General features: G+C 33.3%; 1 protein-coding gene across 7 annotated transcripts in view; it reads left to right on the top strand.

Moving 5' to 3' along the window:
• The first annotated feature begins 2170 nt into the window (after positions 1-2170).
• Positions 2171-27309, top strand: part of RhoGAP100F (Rho GTPase activating protein at 100F) — a 273890-nt gene continuing 248751 nt past the window's right edge. For all 7 annotated transcript variants that reach the window (XM_017610018.1, XM_017610017.1, XM_017610029.1 and 4 more), the window contains exon 1: positions 2171-4353. The gene's annotated coding sequence lies outside the window, so the exon portion shown is untranslated. The remainder of the gene's footprint in view (positions 4354-27309) is intronic.

Here is a 27309-nt window from a genome sequence, read left to right as displayed (position 1 = left end):
TCCATTTATAAAAGCGTTGTATATTAAAAAGTTTTTTTTATATTATTTATTTTCTACTTTTTAGTCCTGTCTGAATAAAATTTTGCAATAGATATTAAAATAATTCAACGATATTAATAGAAAGGTGCACACACATGCATTTACATATGTATGTACATACAAACGAGCACCAATTAATTTTATTTAAAGAAATGGCGTGTCGTCTATTTCCGCTGTAGCAAACGTAGTACATAGGGCGACATCTAGATGTCATCTACCTCGCCCTATTCACTACAGCTGTCGCCCTATGCACTATGCTTTTTTATAGGAACTTTTCAAAGCTTTGCTTTGGTGTCGGACACACAACATTGAAAGTTTCTGGACGCACAACATTGCAAGTTGATAAAAGCGTTGTAAAAAGAAAGTCGACCGAACCCACGATGATGGAGTGGGGTTGAATAAAAGGACGAGAAGAGCATGGAGAACTACTTGAAATGTGGTACAAATAAAGCCCCATACATAATATACTCCAAAAATAAAAACCTGAAATGCTTTATTTTAACCAGTTTTGGCTATATTTATTTTATTTATTTAATATTTATTATTTTTTAATACAAGTGCAACTCAGTATGCGTAATACAGTAAAAAAATTATCAAAAATCAATGCAATTCCTTAGCAACTTAAAACTTACACTTTATTATATTAAAATCGAAACCGGATGTCCGTCATACCACCAAAAGATAGAGCGTCTCCGATTTGGTAGGTCATATTATTGCCTTAAATTTATTGCACACTTATGTTAACTTTCACTATGGGCCAATGAGATACAAAAAATCGAAAAGTCAACCTTGAGTGGCGAACTTAGGAAAACTTGACTCACACATAGCCAAAGCAAACTTTCTTCGAAGAGTGACACCTTGCGTATTATTTTAGGTTTGCGCCCAAAAGATAGCTTGTGTTTGCAATTAATATACAAATTTTTATTAACCCTTTGTATGTACATATAAGTAAATTTCTTCACTCTTATACATATCTTCGCTAGTTAGTCGTCCAATGCAACTCTGTGCCGACGATTCCCTGCAAAGTTGCTTTCTCAAAGTCAACGAAAAGCTTAACTCTAGCATTTACACTTCGCCATCACCGACCCCCTGTGCTAATTTTTAACGCGTTTTATAACATATTTACTCTCATGTCTGTAATGGCACTCTCGCTTTGCTTCTGCATCGGTACGTTACCACCACCCACTGCAATCTGCAGCAGTTTCACCAACGAGGAAAAAGAATCATAGTTGCCAACTTGGTGCTTTAAGCACTAGATTTAGTGCTTTTTGAAAACTAAAACGCCAAAAGAAATGGTTTAGTGCCTAGAGCCTTTTTTTGTGCTTTTTTCTGATCTCAGATTTCTCAAATGTATATAGATAAATCATGAAATAATTTGAAATATTTATCGGTTCTTGTAGACTTTTTAGTGCTGAATCCAAATCTGGATGCAGAATTTCTCTAGCTCGTCAAAAGATATCTTAACCTTAAAGTGTCAAAAACACGGGTTTCGCGATATTTGAGGTTATATTATGAATTGACATTTTTTTTTACTCATTTCTTATTGGGGCATCATTTAGTATTACTCATTCCCTTTAAATTTCATTTTCGTTTGTTGCGATTCGATATTTCTTTCTCGTGAGATACTAGTTTTAATGTGCAGTACTTTGGTATTATTTCGTAAGCATGAATCATAATAGCATGTGTAGAGGCTATTCAATCGTTATGAGCGAAAAAGTTTTGAATATTGTTAATTTTTTTACTTTTGTTAAATACAAACTGTTATGATAAAAGTATCCTTTGATAAAAAAATTTTAGTGCTTTTAGTGTGGTAAAACGCTTTTCTTTCCAAGTTTTGGTGCTCTTTGAAATTGAAAAGTTGGCAACGCTGAAAAGAATATCTCAAAAGCGATACTTGACTCTCGAATACATTTCGGTCTCACTTCGAGTTGAGCCGAGTGCGTGTGCGGAACAGTGCCGCGCGGAAGTCCACTTATATCAAATATTAAAAGTGGATAAAATCAAAAAACAAAGAAAAATAACCAAATATATGTTTATAAAGTAAACTTGTGCACTTTCTCGAAGAAAAATACAATAAACATTTTTTTATAAAAAGTAAAATGATTACTACATAAGCGTAGCTGATTTTTCACCTAAAATTTTTTCTTATATCAAAGTTTGTATTATATATGTATATACATAAGTGTATATGTATGTATGTAATTAGCAAAAATAGAGGCGGAAATGAAAACTAACGAAAACTGTGGAAAGAGTGTGCAAAGTTACTAAAAGGATTGAAAATCTGGGTTAGACAAATTTTCTTTGCTGATTTAAGTGAACGAATGTAAATGAAAAATTTGGATTGCCGATAACCGCATAAGATGATAAGTATCCTGTTCCACATTTAAATTATCCTGAGTGTGTGCCATTTTTTGCTGCGCTCCCAATAAGGGTGTTCTACTCTCTCCTCCCACAGCACTAAACGCTCTGCATTGCCTCTCTCCTACTCGCTGCGAATGCATTTAGAAAAAGAGGTATTTTATTATACTGAAATTAAATCCTGCAAACACAACTATGATGTGGAGTAGGTTGTCCCGTTCACACATCACCGCTAAGGAAAAATGGCTGCAACAATTTGAAAAAAATATATATGTAATTTGATTTGGAAAGGAATAAAGACCGATTTCAGTAATTTTTTTTGCAGTTTTCAAGACATATCGCGAAAGTCATACATTGTACTGCGTCTCATCGCACTGCATAGCATCACATCGCGTGGTATCGGACGCAACGGAATCGTGCGGTCATATATCTGTATATATATATTAGTACGTATGTGCAATTGTTTGCGTGCTTTCGTATATCGAAATCGAGTAAAAGGACCAAATATGAACGTGAAACGCTCTCGCAAACCATCTCGTGGTCACACAAAACCGCTCTACGAGGCATAAGAAAAAGCTTTGTGCTGCCACTAGGACGCATTTCTTCGCTTCACACATAGCCAAAGCAAAATTTCACACTCCATTCCCCGCTGACACCTAATGGAAAAAAATCAATTTAGTCAAGAGTAATCCTCTTTCATAAAAAGTAAAATACCGAATTGTGAATGTGTGGCCGAAAACTCCGAGTTTGTGCGAAAATTCTGTGATCTGTAGAAGTGAAATCTGCGCTTGTGTGTTTATAAAAGGATTGTGTGTGATTATACGAAATTTGTCCCTGGAGGACTATTTTTCAAGTGAAAAAGTTTAGTATACATATGTATAGGCCTTTATCTCTATTAAATGTGAGGTGGAAAAATGTGAAAAGCGAGAAGCACCGAAGCGAAGAAATGGCTACATTTACTCAAAAAGTTGGGCGAAACGTGAAATAGTAGATTGCGCTTCTTGCAAAGCATTGCCATTATTGACCACCGAATTACAACGAGTTTTTCAACAACAACAAATACTATTCCACCATCATCACTGATACCAACAACATCGGTATTCGCCGACGACGAGGTCATCGTCACAGTCACCGAAATCATCCAGCACTAGCAGCCAACACATCAGCGTTGGCCAAGAAAGGCATACCTCCCGTCCAGTCAGCGCCACCCACAGATGCAATCGGATCCAGAGCAATCTTCCCACGATAAATCTTCGCGGTGAAGCTGCCACTTGTCCTTTTAGTAGGAGCAGCCGGCTTAATTTGAATCATAAAGTTCAGTCGAAAGCGAATTGCTTTTGGGCTCTACTAGTCGATTAGTCCTACAAGAAACTATGCTCTTACAGCGGTACATATACGTATATTAGTACGTAGATATCTGTTGGGGAAGCGCGAAACTGCATATCGTACATCGAAATTCTGTACCGTGCACACTGTGTATATAGAACACTGCATACTTAATAGATACATATGTATTTTGTAGTCATATGCACTCAAAGCAAAAGTGTTGGATTGTAATCGTCATCCATACATCATAATCGCTGGCACCATCGTCATTACTAGGGTCTACATTTGCGCCGACCGTTTTTGAGCATACATAGATACACCACCGTTTTTGCGTAATCGTCATCATTGGGTCATCGTAATTGTTGTTGCCTTACCGTTTATTCCCAGTAGTGGCTCATTCAGCGCCGGAAATGCGTTACAGCATCAACGGAAATTAAACAAATTATAGCTGAAGTCGGAGTATAAGTGGAAGTGAAAATCCAATCTGAATATATCGTCGAACGAACGCAGACTCGTCTCAAAAAAAAAATATTATTATTTTTTTTATTTCGCAACGAAAGTTTTTTGTGGCGTTGATGTTATTCGCTTTTCGTTTAGAATCGGGATGTCGCTGCTGCATTGAGAGAACAGGTAATAATCGAAATAATTAAGAAGAGGGAGTTGTTTTCAAATTGTATGCACTCAAGAATTTGAGGTGTCATCGAGTTATGTTTTTAATATGCGTTATAACCAAGGTTTGGATTTTAATGCATTTTGTCTGCTTAGTCGTATCTGTAAACAAATAAAAGAATCACACGTTTCATGTCTTCCTTGATTAAAAATTTAAATTTAAATTTTGCCTTTTTTTGCCTTTTTTGATTATATTGCCTTTTCGGCATGTTTTGCCTTTTTAATATTTATCTTTTCATAGAAATTCCCTGTATTGTACCAATTGTGGGACTACGAAAAAATTGTCGTCCCGATTTTTTTTTATTTCGTATCAACAGCCCGCATGTACAAATCTGTACAAAAGTACCAATCGTGTGACACTGAATTAAAATGGCCCAAATTTGTAAAAAAAATTCAACAAAATTTTAAAATGAAATAAATGAAATGAAATTTCGTAAAAATTTCGAGATTATATAATTAGATTTCCTAGAAAGATTCTGACTATGTAGTTTTGTATCCGATTGAATTCTAGTAGATCAAGTACAAGTTTCAAATGGCTAAAAATTATGGTTAATTTTTTTAGAATTTTTTAAAGAGCTCAACATTTTTACGAAAGTTTTTGAATATTGCAAAAAGTTGGAAACTGGGATTTACACGGGTTTTTTTTAAAAATGCACTATATTTTTATAAAAAAAAAATAACAAAAATTAAAAGCAACAAAAATAATATATTAAAACTTGGCAAAAATTGGTGCGGCTATAATTTTTTGACCACTATTTGTATTCTTTATATAGTTAATCTTATATATAAATAGGCAATCATGTTTCCTTTACACCCCTTTTAAGACTAAACTATACTTCTAAGGTATAAACAATTATATATTATTAGAAAGGAATTTTGATGCTGATGCGCAGACAATTTCAAATCAGTCTAACATAAAGCGTAAAAATTCAATTAAAATGTCACACCAACCAATACCATATATGTACATATGTACATGGTTGGGGCGGAAATGTCTCCTAAATGTATGCTTTGATATTGATGCTTAATTAAAGAAACGTGCTAAAAGCAGTTTAGGAATAATATCGCCGTTTAAGTAGAAAACCGCGTATCGTGATTCTGCAAAACCGCGTAACTGACATTGGCTGCCAAATATTGGATTTGCTCACACAAGCTCTTGGCTCAATCCTTATCCATTCGTCCTGAAATATACTAGCCAGGCATGCGATTGCTTTATAAAAAAGAGAACCCTTTTGAAATATGAGTGGTTTTACGCTCTAGAAAATAATTTCTACAACTTCACATACGCGGTTTTGGATTTTGCTGATACGCGGTTTTGCATTTTGTTGATACGGGTTGTTGATAAAGGTAAAAACAAAGATAAATATAAAGAAAAAGATAAGGATGAGGATACCGACAAAAGTATGTAAAGATAAAGATAGAGGAAGAAAGATTTAAGTAAAGGCAATTATAAAGAAAATAATATAGATCGAGGCACAAAGACTCAATCTGGGAACTATTGCAGGATCCTAGATATTTTCGGGGTTCTCGGAACTTATCGATATAACAATCGATATTTTTGTAGACTTTGTTATCGATATTTTGATCGATTTTGCTATAGATAATTTTTATAGATTTTGTTATCGATTATGTTATCGATATTTTTATCGGGTTTGTTATCGATTTTGTTATCGAAATTTACGGATTAGCCAATTTGCGTATCTTACACGCGCAAGGTATCGTAATTGAAAAAGCATTTTTGCACATTCGATAGTTTGAGATGGTAGCGAAGACATGTGTTTTATTGTTTTGTATTGTGTTCCGTTTTGTTGTATTGGTTTGTACTGTATTTTGTTGTGTTGTTTTGTGTATGTAGGCAATCAAGTTTAATTTACATCCCTTTTACGGCTAAACTATACTTCAAAGGTATAAATAATTATATATCACTAGAAAGGTATCTTGTTGCTAACGTGCAGACAATTTTTAACTTTTCAAATTAGTTTAACATAAAGCGAAATAATCAATTCCAAAGTGACACCAATACCAATGCCATATGGGCGGAAATTCCTCCTAAATGTATGCTTTAATATTGATACTGCTAGGCAGGAGTTTAGGAATGAGATGTATGTATGTATGTACATGACTAGATTAAAGGCTCTGTTATGCATACTTGGCATTGCATGCCCTGTATACCATTTTTACGTAGAAATAAAAAACCAACAGATTTCTTCGTAAGGAAGAAGGTAAATTTAAGTAAGTAGAAGAAGAGAGGGATAAATAAAGTAAAGAAATCTAAACATAAAGAGAAATAGGAAGGTATATTTAACGACTTAATATAATAGTAAAGGTGAATATTTAGATAAAGAAAAGAATACAGATAAAGATCTGAATTAAAGTCAAGGAAGTGATAAATATAAAAATAAAAGATAAAAAACGGCAGATACAAAGATATAGATAAAGGTAGAGACGACAAAAGAGAAAGAGAAAAAACTGAAGAATAACATGCTATGTTGTGTAGTATTATGTTGTATTGTATTGTGTTTTATGTCGTGTTGTGCACTTTTGTGTTGTGTTGTGATATGTAATGTTATGTTGTGTTATGTTAAGTTAAGCTATGTTATGTCATGTTATGTTGTTATGTAATGTAATTTTTTGTTATGTAATGTTGTGTTGTTTTATGTTGCTATGTTTTGTTATGTAATGTTATGTTGTGTTTTGTTGTGTTGTCTTGTGTTGTGATATGTTATGATATGTTATGTTATAGTCTGTTATGTTGTTCAACGCATTTCACCTCAATTCGCTTCAACACTCAACTAAAACCAACTCGGCTCAGCACAGCCCACCTCAACTCCCCTTAATTTAAAAGGTTGAATTTCAACCATATAAAAAAAATCCAAAATTTTCATCTTTACTCATTCATGTTTCTATTTAAAAAGCAGACGTGACAATTGCTCCGCAAACCGGTTAATCGTTTCTGCAATTATTTCACATTGATTCTCTAAAACAAATTTTCGATGTATTCTTAAAATGGTTTAAGCATTTAAAGTTAAATTTTATAGGAAATTAAACTAACAATTTATTAAAACTAGTAGTAACCCCCGAAATACGGGTGAGTACTTAGCTCAAATTTTATTTAAAGAACTTCGTGAAAGACAACAATTAATCTTGTATAGCTAGACACCTGATAACCTAGTATAATTTTTAAGCTCCTAAAAGACATTACTCTACTCTAAGCTTCGTGCAATAGGCCATGAGAAAACCGTCATCTTTAAGGTATAGTCCAACCTTTCACAATATCTGGTATTAGTCTTAATCTGAAACGCAATAATCATTGAAAATTGGCGCCGTTTATGGTGAAAAGCATTTAATATCACACTTTCAAACTAAAGCTTTCTTAACCCCAGAAGCCTAATCTATTCGGGAGTAACGTAAAGCCTTAACATACGCCGTAGAGGCTTATGTACTTAAAAGATAACCTGTGAGCTAAAATATACTTAGTCCTGTCTTATTTTTTTTTAAAGAATATAAAGTTGTCAGTTTGACTAATAATAAAACATAGTTTTATTAGTAAAAACTATAACCACATTTTTTTTAAAACAACAAAATAAAAAGTAAATTTTGTGTTAAAATTAAAAAAAAATACCCATTCCGTATACGCCTCGCAGACGTAGATTTATACTTTTAGGGTTAACCCTTTCAATTTTATACTTTTTACAGGTCTATTCTGCGCTGGTAACATAAATTTTATAACCGGTAATTAAAATGTCTGTCAATTTTTAAACCTTTTTCGCATTCTGTGCTCTCTTGTAACCGGTAAATTTGGTTATTATTTCATAAGCTGGTAACAAAATATTGCCCCGTGAAATATGCAATACAGGAGTTTCCACAAATCTTCATAGCTGAGTTGCTGAATATTTTCACTGCATTACCAACGTACCTAGAATCGCGGTGACAAGAAGTGGTAACATTTTTTGGTAATAAAATTTTCTGGTCAGAAATTCTTCGGTAACGTGCAGATTAGACCTGTTAATGTAAACAAAATTTCTATCAGCTGTTCGTCTAACTTGCAAGTGTCTGCAAATTTTCTGTTCGCGTACTATTTTGGATATTTTTCTATTGTGAGAGAACAGATGATATTTCGCCGGAATTTCGCTGTTGGACATTTTTTACTGGAGATTTTAAACGAACGTACCTATTGACTATCCAACATTTAACAGAATTGTTACGAACTGCTTTAACTGACCTAAAACCAGATTTTGAAAATCTCGCCAAAGGGATCTTTTGAATTTTCTTTTATATCTATCTTATGTACAATAGAATAATAATAAAATTAATGTTTTTCATTTTATTTAATAATAATTTAATTTAAAAATAAAATTTTTGTTTTTCTTGTTCTTTTTTTTGTGGCTCTTTGTAGCATTTAGAACTTAGATGTGGCTCTTTTCGGCCTCGGCCTTGCCCACTCCTGCTATATACATTTTCATACAAGGCAGGATTAAACAGTATTAAAAATAAGCTGCAGGAACACAACAGCTGAGCTAAGAAGCAATGACATGCTATAACAGTATGAGATGGAATGACATGGCATAGCAATGCCTGAAATTTTTGAAAATGACATATCAATAGATACGCTGGGAAGAAGTTAAGAAAATGTTTAAATTTATATTTTGTTACCTACTTCACCGATTTGAAATCCGAAAACTATACCTTTCATGAGCATGAAATGGTATTATAACTTTGGCCCGATATTTGTAAGTACCAGAATAAGAAGAGATAGACTCATGAAAATGTGTACTTACAGTATCGGTCATATCTATAGCACGCCATTTCAAAGTGATATTGAGTGCCACTTATATTTATTTATTAATTTTTAAGAATTTTCAATTAACCCTGTGGGGAAATCTCTAGTTCTAAACTGGTGTGCATGTAGTACGTTTAGACCCAGCACTGGTTCGCGATAAATCTCTTTTGCATACAAACAACTGGCGAATTTAACATGGCGATGTCCTAGGAAGTGTCAATTGCCCCCCGCTGCATCCCTTTTTCGATAGTTCCGAACTAGTCCAAAATTCTATAGTTCAGAACCAGTTCTAAAATCGACAGACGAAAGAAAAAAGTATCATGATTTTTCAATCTTTTTGGTTCTTCCGTGTGTGCGATTTTACATTATTTTCAAAGAAACGTTTTTTTCAATTTGAAATTAAATTTGTTTGAATGATTGTAAGAAATGTACGTTTACATACCTTTGGCTGTAGCTGACTTTGCAGAGGTGCTCGCTGTTATTTGTTACATTCCAGTTGGCCCCAAGATGTTAGTATGTTAATACAAAGTTTTGTTTTGTATTACCAAACTATGAAATAGCATCTGCGAAGTGCAGAATGAAAGTGCATTTGAACGAAAAAGCCGCCAAACTCATATCTATGTAAAGTAAACAAGCCCCCGCTGCATCCCTTTTTCGATAGTTTCGAACTAGTTATAAATTCGACAGATAAGATCTAGTTCGCTCTGCGTCCCTTTTTCTATAATTCCGAACCAGTTCTAAATTCGTCACTTTAGATATAGATTTCTAATGAAAAAAGAGAATTAAAATAGTTTTTATAAGAGACCCACATTTCGCTGATTTTGAACTGGTGGGGATCTACTTACTATCGGACTGGTTCGTTTTTGGCGATAAAGATCTTGTACGGAACTAGAAATTTTATGCACCAGTCCGCGGTTTCCGTGCAGGGAAAATTTGGTTCATTCTCAGACAAACCCCATATATACCCAAGTTTAACAATTTGTAGAAAACTTCAAAAAATTGCAACAAAATTTCACCTAAATTTCAAACTTTTTTCTCGGAAGTGTTAGAATTTTTTTGAGTACACAGTTTTTTAGCCCCTTCAATTTTAGTCTGATAATGTGCAAATTTCAAGTGGCTACTAATTACCGTTAATTTTTTAGAATTTTTTTTGTCACATTGGCTTCCATATAATGAATAAACTCAATTTATTTGTATATGGAAGAAAACCGCAATATCTTTGGCGAAAAAAAGTTCTAAAAAATCAACGGTTACCTTTAGCCACTTGAGACTTGCACATTATCAGACTAAAATTGATTGGGCTATAAAACTGTGTATTCAGAAAAATTCTAACACTTCCGAGAAAAAAGTTTGAAATTTATATGAAAATTTGTTGCACTTTTTTGTAGTATTCTACAAGTTGTTAAACTTGGGTCTATATGGGTTTTGTTAGAGAAAGAACTATATTTTAATTGAAAATTCTTAAAAATAAATAAATAAACATAAGTGGCACACAGGATCACTTTGAAATGGCGTGCTATAGATATGACCGATACTGTATGTAAGCCACCAGAACATCGAGCTGAGCCGACTTAGGCTTATGGCAACCCAACTTCAGTTGGGTGGCTTTTGGCTGAAATGGTTTTACAGATGGCAGCTTCAAGCTGGCAACTGAGTTGCTATATTGGCAACTGCATTTTCGTGGTCGCTGCTTGCTTTGCTGGACATACTACTTATTCGCTTAGCGCCTGAAGTTAAAAGCCGGTTATTGTCCGCACGCTGGTTAGACAGACTCAGAGCCATTTCAAGAATATTAGAGTGGACTCAGTGCCCATGTACACATTCGCATTCGCAAAACATTCGTATCATTTGATGCGAATACGAATGTCGAATGCGAAGGTGTAAAATGATGTGAATCATTCGCATAACGAATACAAATGCAAATATTCGTAACATCCCTGGTATGTACATATATAACAAAATTAAAAATTAAATGCCTTTTTGCCTCTTTTGAAAACTCAGTTACCTTCTTTTCAAGGTTTTAGTGCCTTAAAATCCTAACCCTGGTTATAAAATACAGTTACACAAAAAATTAAATATACGGTGATTTTTTTTTTTATATTCGCATGTTTTTCATGCTAAAAGATGTATATCAACTTTTTATTAAAATATTGTATATATTTCAACAAACACTCTATAAATCTAAGTTTCAAAATGTGGACGAAATTTAGAAGGATTCTGCAAAGTATCATCAAAATTGCAAACTATTTTATAGGAATTTCTAATTATGCATGTGCATAATGTGCAATTTTCAAATGCCTTAAAAGTGGTATATTTTCATATAAAAGAATCTAGAAAATGGGTAGGACAGTCATAAAAATTTATTCAGAAATCTAGACGGGTTTAAACGCATTTGAAATTAGTACATTGTTAATCTAAAATTGGATGGAAAACTGCATACTCGATTTTTTTTATAAATTCTTATCAACCCGGCAAAAAATCGGAAATCGCTTTTAGTGGTTACGTGTTCCAGAAGGCATAGCGTTATAATGCCTTCGAGTTTTTTCACTTCCTTTAAGCATTGCCGGTAATGCAAAGTAGAAAGTCCTACAATATTTTTTTTTATTTCGCTTCTCTGCTTCGTTTCGGGGAATGCAAAGTAGATTGCTGCATCGTAGCAGGGCTGCCAACTGTCCTTAGCTATGAGGTGCCATATAGTGGCTAAAAAAGTGCCAAAATGTGCCAAGTCGAAACATAAAAGTGCCAAAAATGGTGCCATCCTTTTTAAGAACCACATTTCTAATACAAAAGTGTAATGCCAAATAAGATAAACCAGTTGAATAATCTTTAGAAATTAGAAAATATTAGTTGAGAAAAAGAAGAACACGCAAAGGATTTCACAAAAATGTATTGTGACTATATTTGAAAATTGCCTTTCTTGGACTAAGTGCCAAATTGAAAAATTAAGTGCCATTTGATGTAAAATAGGGCCAAAAATGGCGAGGTTTGAGCCAAGTTGGCAGCCCTGCATCGTAATCAGCTGAAAAATAGAATGTATATCCAAAAATTCTTTTTCAAATGTTACTTTCTATGGAAATTTGTCTCGCATAAAAATGATGTCTTGCTTTGTTCAATTTGCAGCGAAGTTGAAGTCAGTCAATGAAGTAGAGCTGGAAAAGTATCGATGGTTGTGGCCATTGATAGTTTCGATAGTCGATAGTCACAACCATCGATAGTATCGATACTATTGAAAATGACCACACTAATGATAGTACTATCTATAGTTTTGATTAAAAAAGTCCAAAAATTAAACATAACAACATTTATTGAAAATTACATTATATTTAATTGCTAAAATATACCCATATTTTTGTTGAGGAACAAAAGTTTATCAAAGATTTTTAGCTTCGACCAGAATCTACGATCGGAAATTATTTGCAATACTTTGTGAAATGTTCTTTCCGACTCACGAGAAAAAGCAGGTACCGCCGGCTTTTACTCTTATACGGCGTACACGGTGCGTCTGACTCGCGAGTCATTTATGTAAGTGTTGACCAGGGATGTTAATTTTTCGGCTTTTTCCGATCCCGGGATTTTCGGGATTGCGTTCTCATAATCCCAGGATCCCGGGATTAGTCCCAGGATTTAGGTATTCATTACTTTTTAACAAATTGATTAGAAAAAAATGCTTCTATATAGTTTGAGAAGCTCTCCTACCATGAAATAAATAATAAATAAATGGGTTTGAAACCTACTTTTTTTATTTAAAGTGGCGTTTTTATTTTTTCTCTCTGACCGCAGGATTTATTTTGAAGGACTTTGTTATTTCAAGGATATGATTATTTCCAAAAATTTAAAAAAAATGCAAAGCAATGTAGAATAAAAATATGGGTATCAAATGCAATACGAAATTTCTTTAGAATGTAAAATATTTTAAATTTTTTGGATTCACAAGGACGAATAGGTAATTTTTAAGCTGACAAAGTAAGAATAACGAAATTCGAGGATGTTATCGAGTTTATATAAGCCCCTAACATATACATTTTTTCAAAAACAAATATTGCGAAATTTCAAGGATAAAATTTTAAAATGACATTTCCAATATATACAAGCGAAGGGCACTAGAAACTTGAATCTGTTAAAATTCTACAGGATTTCCCCATTAATTTTATACCCGTACTCTTCTCTAAACACATTTCTCTGATCTTTTTAAATCATTTTTGAGTTACTGACGTCAGAGTGAAAAAATAAAAACGCAATTTTACTATATTTGGCCATGGTTTCGCGAATATATTGACATTTGTGTTTAAAATTTACTATCGGGGAGTGTTATTTGTATAATGAGCTAGACATTTATACAAAAATATTAATTATTCAATAAAAAAAGAAAAATAGCCAATACTGGTCAAGAAAAGGAGTTTCTATTATTGTCATCAGTGCAAATTACAAATCCCGAAAAACCCGGGAACACTTGCCAAGAATGCCGGGGTTTTCGAGACCTTAAAAATTCCGGCATTCCGGGATCCCGGGATTAACATTCCTAGTGTTGACCCGCCTTCGACTACACACAGTTGAATCATTCAGAGTCATTCCAGGAGTCATGCCGGTGTAACTAGCACACATTTGTTTTCACAAACACATCCCAACCGACTCGCGAGTCAGACGCCCCGTGTATGCCGCCTATAATGTATGTATGAGTGAAAACTATCGATAGTGCTTACAAAACCATCGATATTTTCGATAGTCAAAAACCATCGATACTATCGATAGTGCCATCGATAGTTTTCCAGCTCTACAATGGAGTAAAGTACAAGAGTGAGGAAGTACAATTTTAAGCTTAATTAAATATGCATGTATGTACGTACATATCGATTTTTAAGTAAAATCTAAATACCTAAATACATACATATGTATGAATGTATAAAAACTGATTTATAAAAATTTTAATTAATTTTAATTTTTTAAGACATTTTCTGATTTAAATTTAATATAAGTAAGTATGTAACGGGTGATTTTTTTGAGGTTAGGATTTTCATGCATTAGTATTTGACAGATCACGTGGGATTTCAGACATGGTGTCAAAGAGAAAGATGCTCAGTATGCTTTGACATTTCATCATGAATAGACTTACTAACGAGCAACGCTTGCAAATCATTGAATTTTATTACCAAAATCAGTGTTCGGTTCGNCCAAGATCATGCGATTTGACGCCTTTAGACTATTTTTTGTGGGGCTACGTCAAGTCTAAAGTCTACAGAAATAAGCCAGCAACTATTCCAGCTTTGGAAGACAACATTTCCGAAGAAATTCGGGCTATTCCGGCCGAAATGCTCGAAAAAGTTGCCCAAAATTGGACTTTCCGAATGGACCACCTAAGACGCAGCCGCGGTCAACATTTAAATGAAATTATCTTCAAAAAGTAAATGTCATGGACCAATCTAACGTTTCAAATAAAGAACCGATGAGATTTTGCAAATTTTATGCGTTTTTTTAAAAAAAAAAGGTATCAAGCTCTTAAAAAATCACCCGTTACTTATCTAGGCATTCTACATTAGTTACTTTGTAAGGAATTTTCTATTCGCTTCTCTGGATTCTGTTTATCCATGCGTTCTCCCTTCGTCTGAAGGTAATGCTGCGGGTAAGGGCTTCTGACATGCCCATGTTAAAATAATGCCTTCTTTTTTCTGAGAAAAGTTTGCAATTTTGATGGAACTTTGCTGAATTCTTCTAAATTTCTAATACAGTTTGAAACTTTTGGATCCTTAAGGTGTTAGTTAAAATAAAAACCATATTTTAATAGAATATTAACCAAAAATGTTCAACATTGCGAATATTAAAAAATCACCGTATACTTAATTTTGTGAGTAGCATACATATTTTTATTAACGAACATTTCCAAATTTACGAAGGAAAGTATTAATCCTGAACGGAAATTATTATTATTTATTTAGACTTAAAATTAATTTTGAGACTGAAGGGAGAATTGGCAAACCACTAGTGGCCATGATTATCGGCTCGGTCTCTAACATATATGTATATAAGAATATATAAAGAAATTTGAAGAAAAAGTGAATACAAAGATGTAAATAATAAAATAATCTATAAGTTATATTGTAAGTTTATATTGTTAATTTTGTACTTGTTATAAAGCGAAATTTTTCTTCAATGTTATTGGGCAACAGTTTTGTTGAATAGGTATTGATGCGAAGCAATAATGTGCACCCAGCCTCATTCACGAAAATATTTTTATTTGGTTTTTTTTTTTTATCGTCGATAGGGTATAGGGATGGCAGCAATTAATCGTTTTACGATTTAATTGTATCGTAGTTTTTTGTTCCCGCTGCTGTGTTGTAGTGGTAAGCAGTGCATGGTCTGGATTCCAGCTCTGGTCAAAGCAACGTCTCAAAAAAATATAGAAAAAGATTTTTTTCTTAACAGCACACATTAGATCAAATGATACATTTGGCTGTGCGAAATTTCAATGTCGTAAAGGCAGTTTTACATTATTTTTTGTTGCCATTCTGTAGAGAATACTCCAAAATAACAGAAACTTTACTTAGTTTTTGTAAAATAAAAAACACCGTTATACAGCAATAAACTAAAGTTACACTTTCAAAACGTTATTGATACGTTGTTTGCACAACCGGTTTATTTTGTAAATTTCAAGTGCATTGTTTTTGTAAAGTTCGAATAACTAAAGGAAAATTTTTAATGCGAACAAAACTATATCTAAGTGAGAATCTATGTCCCAATTTGACTTTTTATCATTTGTTTGCAAAAAACTAACTTATTTGGATAACCTCAAAAGTTTTCTGATTTATTTCAATTTATGATTTTATGTAAGCTTTTACTATTTTGTTAACTTTCGGCAAACAAAATGGAATCAGAAATGGTTAAATTAAGATGTAATGATTCAATTTATTTTANTTTTCAAAATATATTAAACTACAGCTTTTTAAGCCTCTTGACATCCGTTTTTTGTTTAAGATAATTTTCAAATAAATAACTCCCTTAATTGAAGTTGAATTAGATTTTTTAAAAGGTGGCAGCTCTCATCCATGAGTAGATAATGATTTTATATATCTCCATGCCAAGTTCCAGTAATCTACCAAAAATATTTCCTGAGAAATACAGTATGAAAAATTCCGTTTGTATGGGAGGTGCCACGCCCTCTTGCCTAATCGAGATTAAATTTATCCTATATTTTAAGTTGGGCTAAATAACAGCAGTGTACAAAATTTCATGATGATCGGTTGAATAGTTGAAGAGTGAAAGCATAGCAAACAAACAAACTCACTTTCGGATTTATAATATTAGTAAGGATGTAGCTCATTTTAAAGGGGAGGGGGTTGAGTATGGTAAGAAAATAACTTGTGACAAAACCGAGCTAATTGGACAATGTTTTTGAGTACTACCTAAACACATATACTCATCAGTGTTGCCAACTCCAAAGATACAAAAATCCCATTCTCCTTTGGAAAACGCCCTGTATATCCCATTTTAAAATTCCAAAATCTCATTTATGAATATTAAATATTAAAACTTTTTAAGAACAATTTACATAAAGACCACATGTTGATTTTTTTAAATATTCGTAATGTTTTTCGAGCTAATTTTTTTTGGTATTTTTCTATAAAAATACCGTCCGAGGTTTAACCGAAATCATATGACACATTCACTCTTTATACAAAATTTAGGAAAACTCAACAAATTTTCGTAAAAATTTCAGTATTATTTAATCTAATGGCCTTATTCATAAAAAATCAAATAAGTTTAAAGAGTTTTACAGAGTGACGTTTTCATACAAATTCTCGATTTATAAAGCAATTATAATGTTCTTTATTTTTTGTGAATTTGGGTGTAAAATATTTTTGGGTATACAGTTCTACAGCCCCAACAAATTTAGTGTAAGCAAGTTTCAAACGGCTTTAATATGAAATTCATGCTTTTATGGGAAAAAGTGCAAAAATCCTATGTGCGCTGAATAGTGACTCGATCCACTAGTCACAAAATACTATCCCACCCGTCACAAGCTTAAAGTTTTTTTTTCACATATAATAATGCCATAAGAGCATACATAGACCTTATCATTATACTAACTACATTAGAGAAAGCCGCTATGCAAGAAATATTTTGATATAACGTTTGCCTAAAATGGCAAACGAATCCATCCACTCAATCGTTGTCTCAGCCGTCACTCTTAGGGAATATGAAAATTTTCTGTGTAAACCATATAACTAAGTTTCTTACTTTATTAGTTTCGTATTAAACTGATATTTGAATTCAGATATTAACAGTTTGAAACTTGAAATTAAGGGTTAAAGAGAAATTACTTAAAGTTTGAGGAAAAAAAGTTTAAATGTACCACCCGTCACGTTGGACGAGTTGGCAACACTGATACTCATCATGTGAACATACAAAAAAGCAGAAAAGTCTGTTTTACAAAATCCAAGTCTGTTTAAAATTTTATTTACTGCCTTTACACTTGTTTTAACGTTTGCCACGTTTTTACATTAAAATAATGCAATATTTTAGCTGCTATTAATTTCGCACAGAAAAAGTAATCATTTGACCTAATGTGCAGCGGTCGTCTCTTGGCAGGCAATGGCAAACTTCCGAGTGGTTTCTGCCATGAAAAACAGCTTTTCATGAAATGCAATCGGCGGCGAAAAATTATCGTATACAAATTTTATATAAATTCAATTTGAATTCAGAGTATTACATAATTTAAATATATATGTATCACAATACAAGTGTCAGACAAAAAAGGTTTAACGAGGTTTTGGGTTAAAAATAATTTGAACAGGAAAAGTCGATTTAAATTAAATTATATGAAATATTGAAATATTGGCGTCAAACAAAAAAGTGTTAAGAAATATTTAGTTTAAGCATTTAAAGAGGTTTTCCACCTGTGTAAAAAGTTAAACTCAAATTATTTAATAGCTCAAATGAATTATTAAAGTATGGGTCTAAATTCACATGGGGTAAAAATGTGTTTCTGAACTTTATTTAAGAGGGTTGCTATATGTTTGAGAAATTAAATTCAACTTGAATTAGGGGAACTAGTTACACAATTTAAATATGTATCATAATATGTGTCTCAGTCGAAAAAGGTTTAACCAGGTTTTGGTTTTAAAATATGTTATTTCAACATATTTTGGTTAAAAGAAAAATTCTGTTTCTTTACATTACCAACGCTATGAGTACATTTAATTAAATCTTCTTCAAAAAAGGCTCAGGCTACAATTTTAAAAGTAGTTCTTACTATCAATTCGATATATACAATTTTTCGGGATCCCGGGATTATGGCAAGTAAATCCCGGGATTTTCGGGTCCACAAAAACATCGTGATCTCGAGATTGGCATCCCTAATAAGTAGTCGCGGCAACTGTAACATAACCTCAAAAATATTAAGTTCAATTTATAATAGTGAACAATCAATTTCATAATACCCCAGTAAAATAGATATATGTGCATCAATTATTGTTGTTTTTGTTTCTAAACACTTGCTTCTTTTATTTGTGTTACATTTGTTTTGATTAGGTATTAGTAAGTCCTATTTAGTAAAACATAAACGTATTTCAAATTGACATTTTGTAAAAAGAAACAAAATATTTGCTCCATTTTTTTCATAGAAAGTGGATATATGTTCATTGCGCAAAATGTTTAATTTGTAAAATATAAATATATTTCTATGAAGGTTTTTAAATATTTTAATATGAAATGGAACCGCCATGTTGGTCTGCGATTAGTTTCAGTCGGTGTGGCATTGAATTAGCCAATTTTTTTAATACGGCAAGTCTATCTTCTCCCATTCCCCTACAATTGCTTGCTTAAGCTGATTCAAGGCGTCGTATTGCTTTGTAGAACCGAAAATTTTTGCAGACAGAATGCCCCACAGATCCTCTATGGGATTAAGATCCGGACTTACGGCCGGCCACTGTAACAATGGGATATTGCACGATTCGAAAAATGCCAACGTACACTTTGCAACGTGTATCGGTGCGTTATCCTGCTGAAATATCCAATTGTCGCCATGAAATTCTTCTGCAAATCAAATGAGCTCAGAATCCAATAACTCGATGTACATTTGCGCGTTCATACGGCTTGGTACGAAGCAAATTGGAGATTTTCCTTTAGCGCTGAAGTCAGCCCACACCATAAGGGATCCACTGCCATGATTTCGCTTGTATCAAGTCTGCCGGGGATGTCGTGGATCTCTCCAATACTTATGATGTCCATCTGGGCCATCTAAGTTAAATTTCTTTTCATCGCTAAATATAACTGTTTCGAATTTGTCGTCCCAGAATTTGTATTTTTCATAGAACGCCATGCGCGCCTTTTTGTGTCGATCCGTTAGGCGTGGCTTAGGCACTTTACACTCATAATGGAGGTGCAAGTCCTGCCTCAAAATTTGTTGAATACGTTGTCGCGTCACTTGAAGACCCAATTCCGCCTTGATTTTGGAGTAACTCATCATATCATGCGTTGCCAGCTGGCAAAAACGCCGTTTGGTCCGCTCATTTACTGTAGGTTCTGGTCCGCTACGTTTATTTATCTTGTAACCTTCAGGACTCTTTAGGAAACTTCTTACAGTATTCCGATGACGATTTGTTACAGCAGCAATTACGCCTATTTTTATTCGATCTTCGTTCATGGTCTTAATTTTGATCTGCTCTTCAACTGAAAGTTCGGTACCACGCGGCATTTCGAGCTAAAACGTTAATTTGTTTTTTTATTTATTGTGATAGCGTATTTTTGTATTGTTGCTTACAAACCTGTTTTTACGATTATTACTTAGATCGCGGAGATGTTTGCACTACAGCACTCGGAAAATAAATGAAGCATTTTGCACATATATCTATTTTCTATGAACCTCGCAACCTGTGTCCGCGTTCAATGCTAACGGTACCATAAAAAATGCAGTTATCAACTGAATGTACGTCGAATAGAAACAAAACGTGAGTACAAGATCAAACAGAAACAAGCAGTTATTTTTATTCGAGAAAATCGAAAAACAGTTTCTGCACATATACCCATTTTACTTAGGTACAGTTAAATTTTTATTTCTAACGTAACTAAATTCTCCACCTCCATGATTTTGACCCATAAAGACTATCATGTGAAAAAATTAACCTTGACCATTATTAATTGTGATTGCGAACCCCAATCGAATTGGAAATCGCAAACTTTTAAATTGAAATGGTGTCTCGGTCGGAGTCACGGGAATTCGGAGGGGGTGAGGACATCTTCACCATTGAAAGGTCCCGTTGCCTCCACAGGGTCTTCATCAATTTCTTAACTGAGAGTGGCGTGCCGTTGCAAAGTTTTAGCTGATCAATACTCCACAACATGATAATTGCAACACTCAATGTGTGGGGCATCCCTAGTAGATCAAGCGAGTTCGAAAACTTCGTTGGATAATTTAATGCTCCATCTGCGTCCACAACAGTGTTTATCGACTTATATGTTATTTCCTAACATTAAATGCCGGATTGAATAAAATTATTAAGTTGTCAGACTCCCTTATTCTTCGCAGCAAGAATAGCTCGTTCCCTGAGCCAATGGTGATTCTTATAAACTGAATATTAGGAAACACTATTTCGATCAGTTCTCCTTTTGATGTTAAAAAGTTACAAAAATTATCAGGCAATGCAATTCGTTTACAACAATGCGAAACAAAATTTTGGAGTTATTGAACCACCCTCGTATTATAAGCTTTACTGCGCTGACTGTAAGAAATTTCTGCGTATTACATTAAGTGTAATTTATTTTAATAAAACTCATAAAATACCTTAAAAATAGCCAAAAAATAGGAGGTTTTCATATTTTTTTCTTTTATCTAACCCTAATCAAAATATTTTCAAACTCAATCCTTCTTAAACCAGAATATGATATAAATGCCTTAATTTAAGTAAACTCTGAATTTTTAAACAAGTGGCCATGCTTATATATTTAGTTATAAATGTCACCTTTTTTAAGCCACATCGATTGGTACTCATATTTGTAATAATTCATTTAACTTATTAAATAATTTGAATTGAATATAAGTTCTAGAGAGATGGCTTAAGTCACTTCAAACTCTTCAAAAACAATGTTAATGTTTAGCCTAAAAACTTCTTAACACTCTTTCGCTGGACACCCATATTTTAATATTTCGATTAACTTATGCATAATTTAATTAAATTCTATTTTTTCAACAAATGGAAACTCCCTTTAAAATTTGTTCAAACTACAAACTTCTTAAACCTCCTTCGTCTGACACCCATATCTATTGTGATACATATTTCAATCTTACTTATTTCCCTTAATTCAAATTGAATTTGATTTTTTAAACAGGTGGCAACCCTCGTGTATGTAGTTTGCAAGTAAAGCATTTTCACAACCATTTGGATTAATGCCCAAGAATGATAGAATACAAGATTGCGCCGATCAGAGAGGATTTTTGAGAATAACTTTTGTGTGACGTCACACTGGTGCAATTACGAGAGAGAAATGCCAAAACGTGAGCAAGAATGGAAGAAGAAGAAAAAATGTTGCAAGGAAAATGTAAACAAGTTGCACCAGTGTGACGTCATGCAAACAACGATTCTGTCAAATTCGTTAAGAGAGGAATAGCGGTCCGAGATCGGCGCAACCTTTGTATTCTCTCAATCGTGTTTAATGCCCATATTGTAATAATACCTTTTGCGCGCAGTGAATCGTACCCAGGCTCACCCTTCTTGATCCGTTTGCTATCATCACGCAGTGAGAAGTATTTCTTTATAGAATCGAATTTGCTTCTGCTAATGCAGTTGCAAATGAGTTTTTTCCCGTAGATTTTCAAATTCAGGTACCGATAAGTAATTGTGCAAACATTTCGGTATATTTACAATTAGAAGCTTTCTCATGGCAGAAATATATTCGCACGTTTGCCAATGCCTGCCGAGAGTGGGGTTGCCAACATTTTTTAATTTATAGTACTTTAAAAAAAATCTGAAAAAATACAGTACACTTCAAATATATATAGTATTTTTTTTTAAAGAAAAAGTAAAAATTATTTTTAAGGCTACATCTTTTTTCATTCGTATGCATTTCCTCTATAAAAAGGTAGATTTCTTTAAAAGTATCATATGCTATATCGCAATCAATACTTAAATTGATATAAATCAAAAGTTCATTAGTAAGATAGTCGCTATATTTCTCTCAACCCACCAGTTCACAATCTTAATAGAAAAAACTCTTTCTGTGAATGCCGAAGTTGCAGGAATAGAGAGCATGAGCGAAACAATTTTAAGTAAATTTGGTAAACCTTTCTAAGTATTATTAAAAATGTTGACATTTTGATCTGTGGACCCTTTGTTTTAAAGTATATTTCTTTTAGTATTGTTATTTCGGTATAAATGTCATCCATTTTATAACATTTCTTTCTTGGAAATGTCTGAAATACATTTATAACTGAAGAAATATAGTATTTTTGCATACTATATTTTTTTACAACAGTATATAGTACGCAGACCTAAAAAATAGAACAATACTATATATTATAGTATGGTTGGCAACCCTAGCCGAGAGTGACCGCTGTTAGAAAAAACGTTTTCTAATATGAATGTACCCTCGAGCAGGGATCGACCGCAGTTCCCACGCACCTCAAACCAGAAGCCACAGTGCCCGTCGCAAGGTTTACTATAGAGCTTTAAAATTATCCAAATTACATGGAATAAATTTTGTAGCTGCCAAAAATCTGCGCGTAAAATATTCGAACCAGGCATACTTGTAAAGATCCGTCTTGATTTAACTACAGAGTCTTTCACTTTCCACAGCCGCTAAAACTAAACGTAGAGAACGTGATATTATTAAGAGCACATTCAGGTTAAAAGCTGTACATTCTTTTTGATTTTAGTGGATTGAATTTTAAACCCATTTCAAGTGCTTACCACTGCTTTCAATGATTTCTGTAACTTATTAAATAAATTGAGTATAACTTTTAAAACAGGTGACAGCCCTTTTAAATATTCTTACTGTTCAGGCTATATATTTCCTAAAAATACATGTAGCAACCTATTTTAAGTAATGCATAATTTATTAAAATTCGACTTTTTAAGCAGATGGTAACACTGTAAAAATATTGTCAAACTAAAAACATGGTAAACTTTTTTCGTGTGACACCCAAGTATAGATATTTTAATTATATAATTCCTTTAATTCAACTTGCATTTAAATTTTGAAACGGGTGGCAAACCTGCTACATGTGGTTTTTTCAAAGCCATTTTTAATGATGTCTGTAGATATAGTATTAACTCATTTTACCTATTTTATTTATTGAATTTAACTTTGTAAACTGGTGGCAATCCTCCTGTATATAACTAAGAATAAAGCCTTTTCAAAACGATTTCAATCGATTCCCATGTTGTGATAATTCAACAAAAATGAATTTGCCGATAGGCTTGGAATTTTATCTTTGAAACGCAACATTTTTCTTTAAAATCGCTTCACTAGAAAGGTTTTCTTTCAACATATAATTAAGTTCCACCAACAGAAAAAAATGGAAAAAAATGTTTGCAAAAGTTATGCGAAATTTCACAATTTTTGCAGTTTTTCAAGATAATTTTTTGAATATCTCAAAACCTATTATAGCGAAAAAAAACATCTTAGACTCGTTTTAAAGAGGAACTTGTGGCTACAAAAATTATTGTATTAAAAAAATATGTATATTGGAAAAAATTAAAATGTGCTAAATTTTTAAAATTGAATAAATCAAAATCAAATATTTTTTTGGGATTTTTTTTTGCATGGTATTACTTCTGCATGTTCTTAAAAGATCCTAAAATTTTCACGGAGGTGCTTTTTGTAAGAAATGAATTTTTGATTACACTTTGAAACAATTTTAGGGTCATAGAATCTAAGGCGGATGAGACCAACACATATGTGTAGTGCTGGACTAGTGTAAAAGAACCCTAAGAATGTTTTCAAAAAATTAGCTCACTTTTAAAAGCTTTAGCCGATCAAAGTTAAGCTTTCTTAGCGTATTTTTCCAATTTCTTTGCATACGAACTATTCAGAACAAGCAAAAGCAACAACAACTATGACACGAAGCAACTGGAAGGCTCGTCGCCAAAATAGTATGTAAGTCGAACTGAAGCATTCGTAGGTAAAATATTCCTTTATCTGTGACATTTTTTCTATAACCATGCATACATATGTACATATTTGACATTGCATTAGAACCGCCATTTGAATTTATGGAGGCGTTTTTGAATATTGGAGTGAACATGTTGCTAAAATTTCACTACTTACATCATTAGGTTTGTTTTTCTACTCGAGCCCGCGGGTATCGGCGGGTGCCCAAAGCAGCCCAGAAAGCGTAGGACGGACGGTATTGAAAATGGGCAAAATCGGACAATAACCACGCCTACCTCCCTTATAACGGTAATTTACAAATATACGAAAACTGCGACATTTTAGTAACTACTGAAGACAATTCACTCAAAATTGATATTTGCAATAATTTTAGAATAATAATATTATAAATTTTTGGAAAATGCGCGTATCCATTGTCGTGAGAGGTATTGAATTGAAAGGCTAATTGCTTTAAAATTAAATAATTAATAAATTTATAAATTACTTTGCAAATTAAAGGAATTGTATAAATTGGTTTAAATTTGAGTGCGTCAAAAATAACTTTCTATAGTAATAAAATAAACTTATTAATTTATGCGTCTGACTTATATATACATATGTTTGTCCCTTTTGAAGTGCAAATAAGCGAAATTGTCTATAATAATACATTTCAAATTTTGTGTAAGCGGTTTTATAGCTTATTAAATTTTACTATAACTCAGTGTAAGCTTATTAGTTGCTAAAAACTCCAAATTAATTATTTAATTTTAAAGCAATTAGCCTTTCAATTCAATACCTCTCACGACAATAGTACTATCGATACTATCGATGTTTTCAACTATCGTTTCGAAAACTATCGAGGGGCGGTACTATCGATAGGATCCCAGCACGTACCAAGTTTCGTTAAGATATCGCAATGTTTACTCGAGTTATCGTGTGCACAGACGGACGGACGGACAGACAGTCACCGCTTAATCGATTTCTCTTTACATTCTGATCAATTATGTATACATTACCCTTGTGCACAAGTGCGGTCGGACCTCCCTAATGCACATACACGCATAGTCAGGAAAATGCGGGGAGAAAGCACTTCTGCTAGGGCCTCACGGCTGAAGTGACAGTGAGAATGTAGTAAACATGTTTGTGCAAACCATGCACACATATCTGCATGGATAGTGGTTGGGAGGTGTACTGTTTGGGTGAAGTGCCATAAGTAAACGTGAGTGTGGGTAGGTAGGTCAATCCATGGTGCGTCCCAGTCGGACCATGCAGAATTTGATTCCGAATAGAATTTCTTTTTAGATACTGATTTCTTCATGAGAAATTTGAGGTACATTTCATTTCGATTTGATAAGTTATAAAATAGCTTCTTAGAAAAGTAATCGCATTGCGTTTTACTATATTGGAAGGCTAAAATTTTGCAGGTCGCGAAATCTTCACTGTTAAAAACAACATTTTGTAATGATTTAACTTCGGCGAATAAGTGTGAACGAGGATTATAACTCTACAAAACTCTCCAACCCAAAAACTCCCTCCAAAATTGTAATCTTAAAGATCCGTTATTGCTGTGTTTCACCCTTGTATAAAAGCGTACTACTTGTTTTTGTAACTACTTCTGAGTGGAAAAAGGACTGTTTTATAAGTATGCACACATATTTTGGAAGTAACCATGTACGGTTGGGGTTCTGCAAGTTATGGGGATGAAGGTCTGGACAACGGTCTAGATAGTGCGGGGGGTTAACTAATATCGTCTAAATATATGTTTACACACATAGATATGTATGTATGTATGAAGAAATTGAAATGCAAAAAAAACATTGCGTCACACTTAAAATTTAATGCAGGCCAAAATATTCGACTTAAAATTGGGTATAGCAAGCAAAAATCCGACCGAGAAACCACATACATATCTTGGTATGCATACATATATGTAAACATACAACAGATAAGCGGGAATAGTGTACAATTCGATAATGTATAGAGGGTGAGGCTTTAGTTGAAAATACAGCAGAAGTTGAAATGGAGTGAAATGTTTCGTCACAAATCGATAGATTAACGATTTCGTAGTTGTATGGATTTTTAACACACCACACCAATTTCCGCTCCTCCCTCATTGGATGGCTCTCATCCTATAAAGTATGGATTGGGTTGAGTTGAGTTGAGAAAGAAACGAGAGAAAAAGAGCTCTCTGGATGGCACAGTTTCGCTGACTCCCCATTTCGGCAATGCTCACTCTCAGAAAACGGAGACTGAAATGAAATGGTACAATGAGTTCATGGAGATTTCAAGTCATGCGCACAGGGAATGTATTTTCGTAGTCTGCTGAAAATGTCACCAACAGAGGCCTGGCGTTGAAATTATTTTTGTTGCCTTTCAAATTTAATGAATTATGTATTGTTCAATTTTTGTGCTAGCACGTAGTAAAATTCAGTGTTGCCAAACTGGTTTTTGTTTTGCCCTATATTGTGGGCTCATCTTAACTGGTTTTGAGCAAATTCGAAACCCCGATAAAAAATTTTCTTAAACACACAGTCCAACAGATTTAAAGTTTTCTTCTTTGAAACAGGTTATGCTTATTCCACGGTATAATTTTGAAAGATTATATCATACTGACCAATTTAGCAAAACAAGGTCATAGTTTTATTTAACTTGCACTCAGTTTTTTTTTAAATAAAAATATTTTCCGTCGGTTTCCAAGGCAGTAAAAAACTACGTATAATTTTCGTCACGAAACTGATATAAATATTCTAGGTCGGTTTTCGTCACTCCAAAATTGACTTCAAAGGGGAGCTTTATTTAATTCCAAATTTTTTGGTATAGCAAAATAAAAACACTGCTTTACAGCAAAAATGTTCAATGGATACCACTATCCAATTTCTATGTAGAATTGCTCGGTGATAGAGCTGCAAAACTATCGATGGCACTATCGATAGTTTACAATTTGACACCACTATCGATAGTTGTAAATACTATCGAATGGTGACATTCCTATTTATCTAGAAAATTCAATTCAAGGAATTGGCGCTGGGAATTGGCTTGTGTAAGAAATAAAAAAATTT

This window comes from Rhagoletis zephyria, unplaced genomic scaffold (genome assembly GCF_001687245.7).
Source record: "Rhagoletis zephyria isolate East Lansing unplaced genomic scaffold, Rhagoletis_zephyria_1.1 Rzeph_scaffold_00273, whole genome shotgun sequence".
Classification (NCBI taxonomy): Eukaryota; Metazoa; Arthropoda; class Insecta; order Diptera; family Tephritidae; genus Rhagoletis; species Rhagoletis zephyria.
This window is presented reverse-complemented; position numbering and strand designations above follow the sequence as displayed.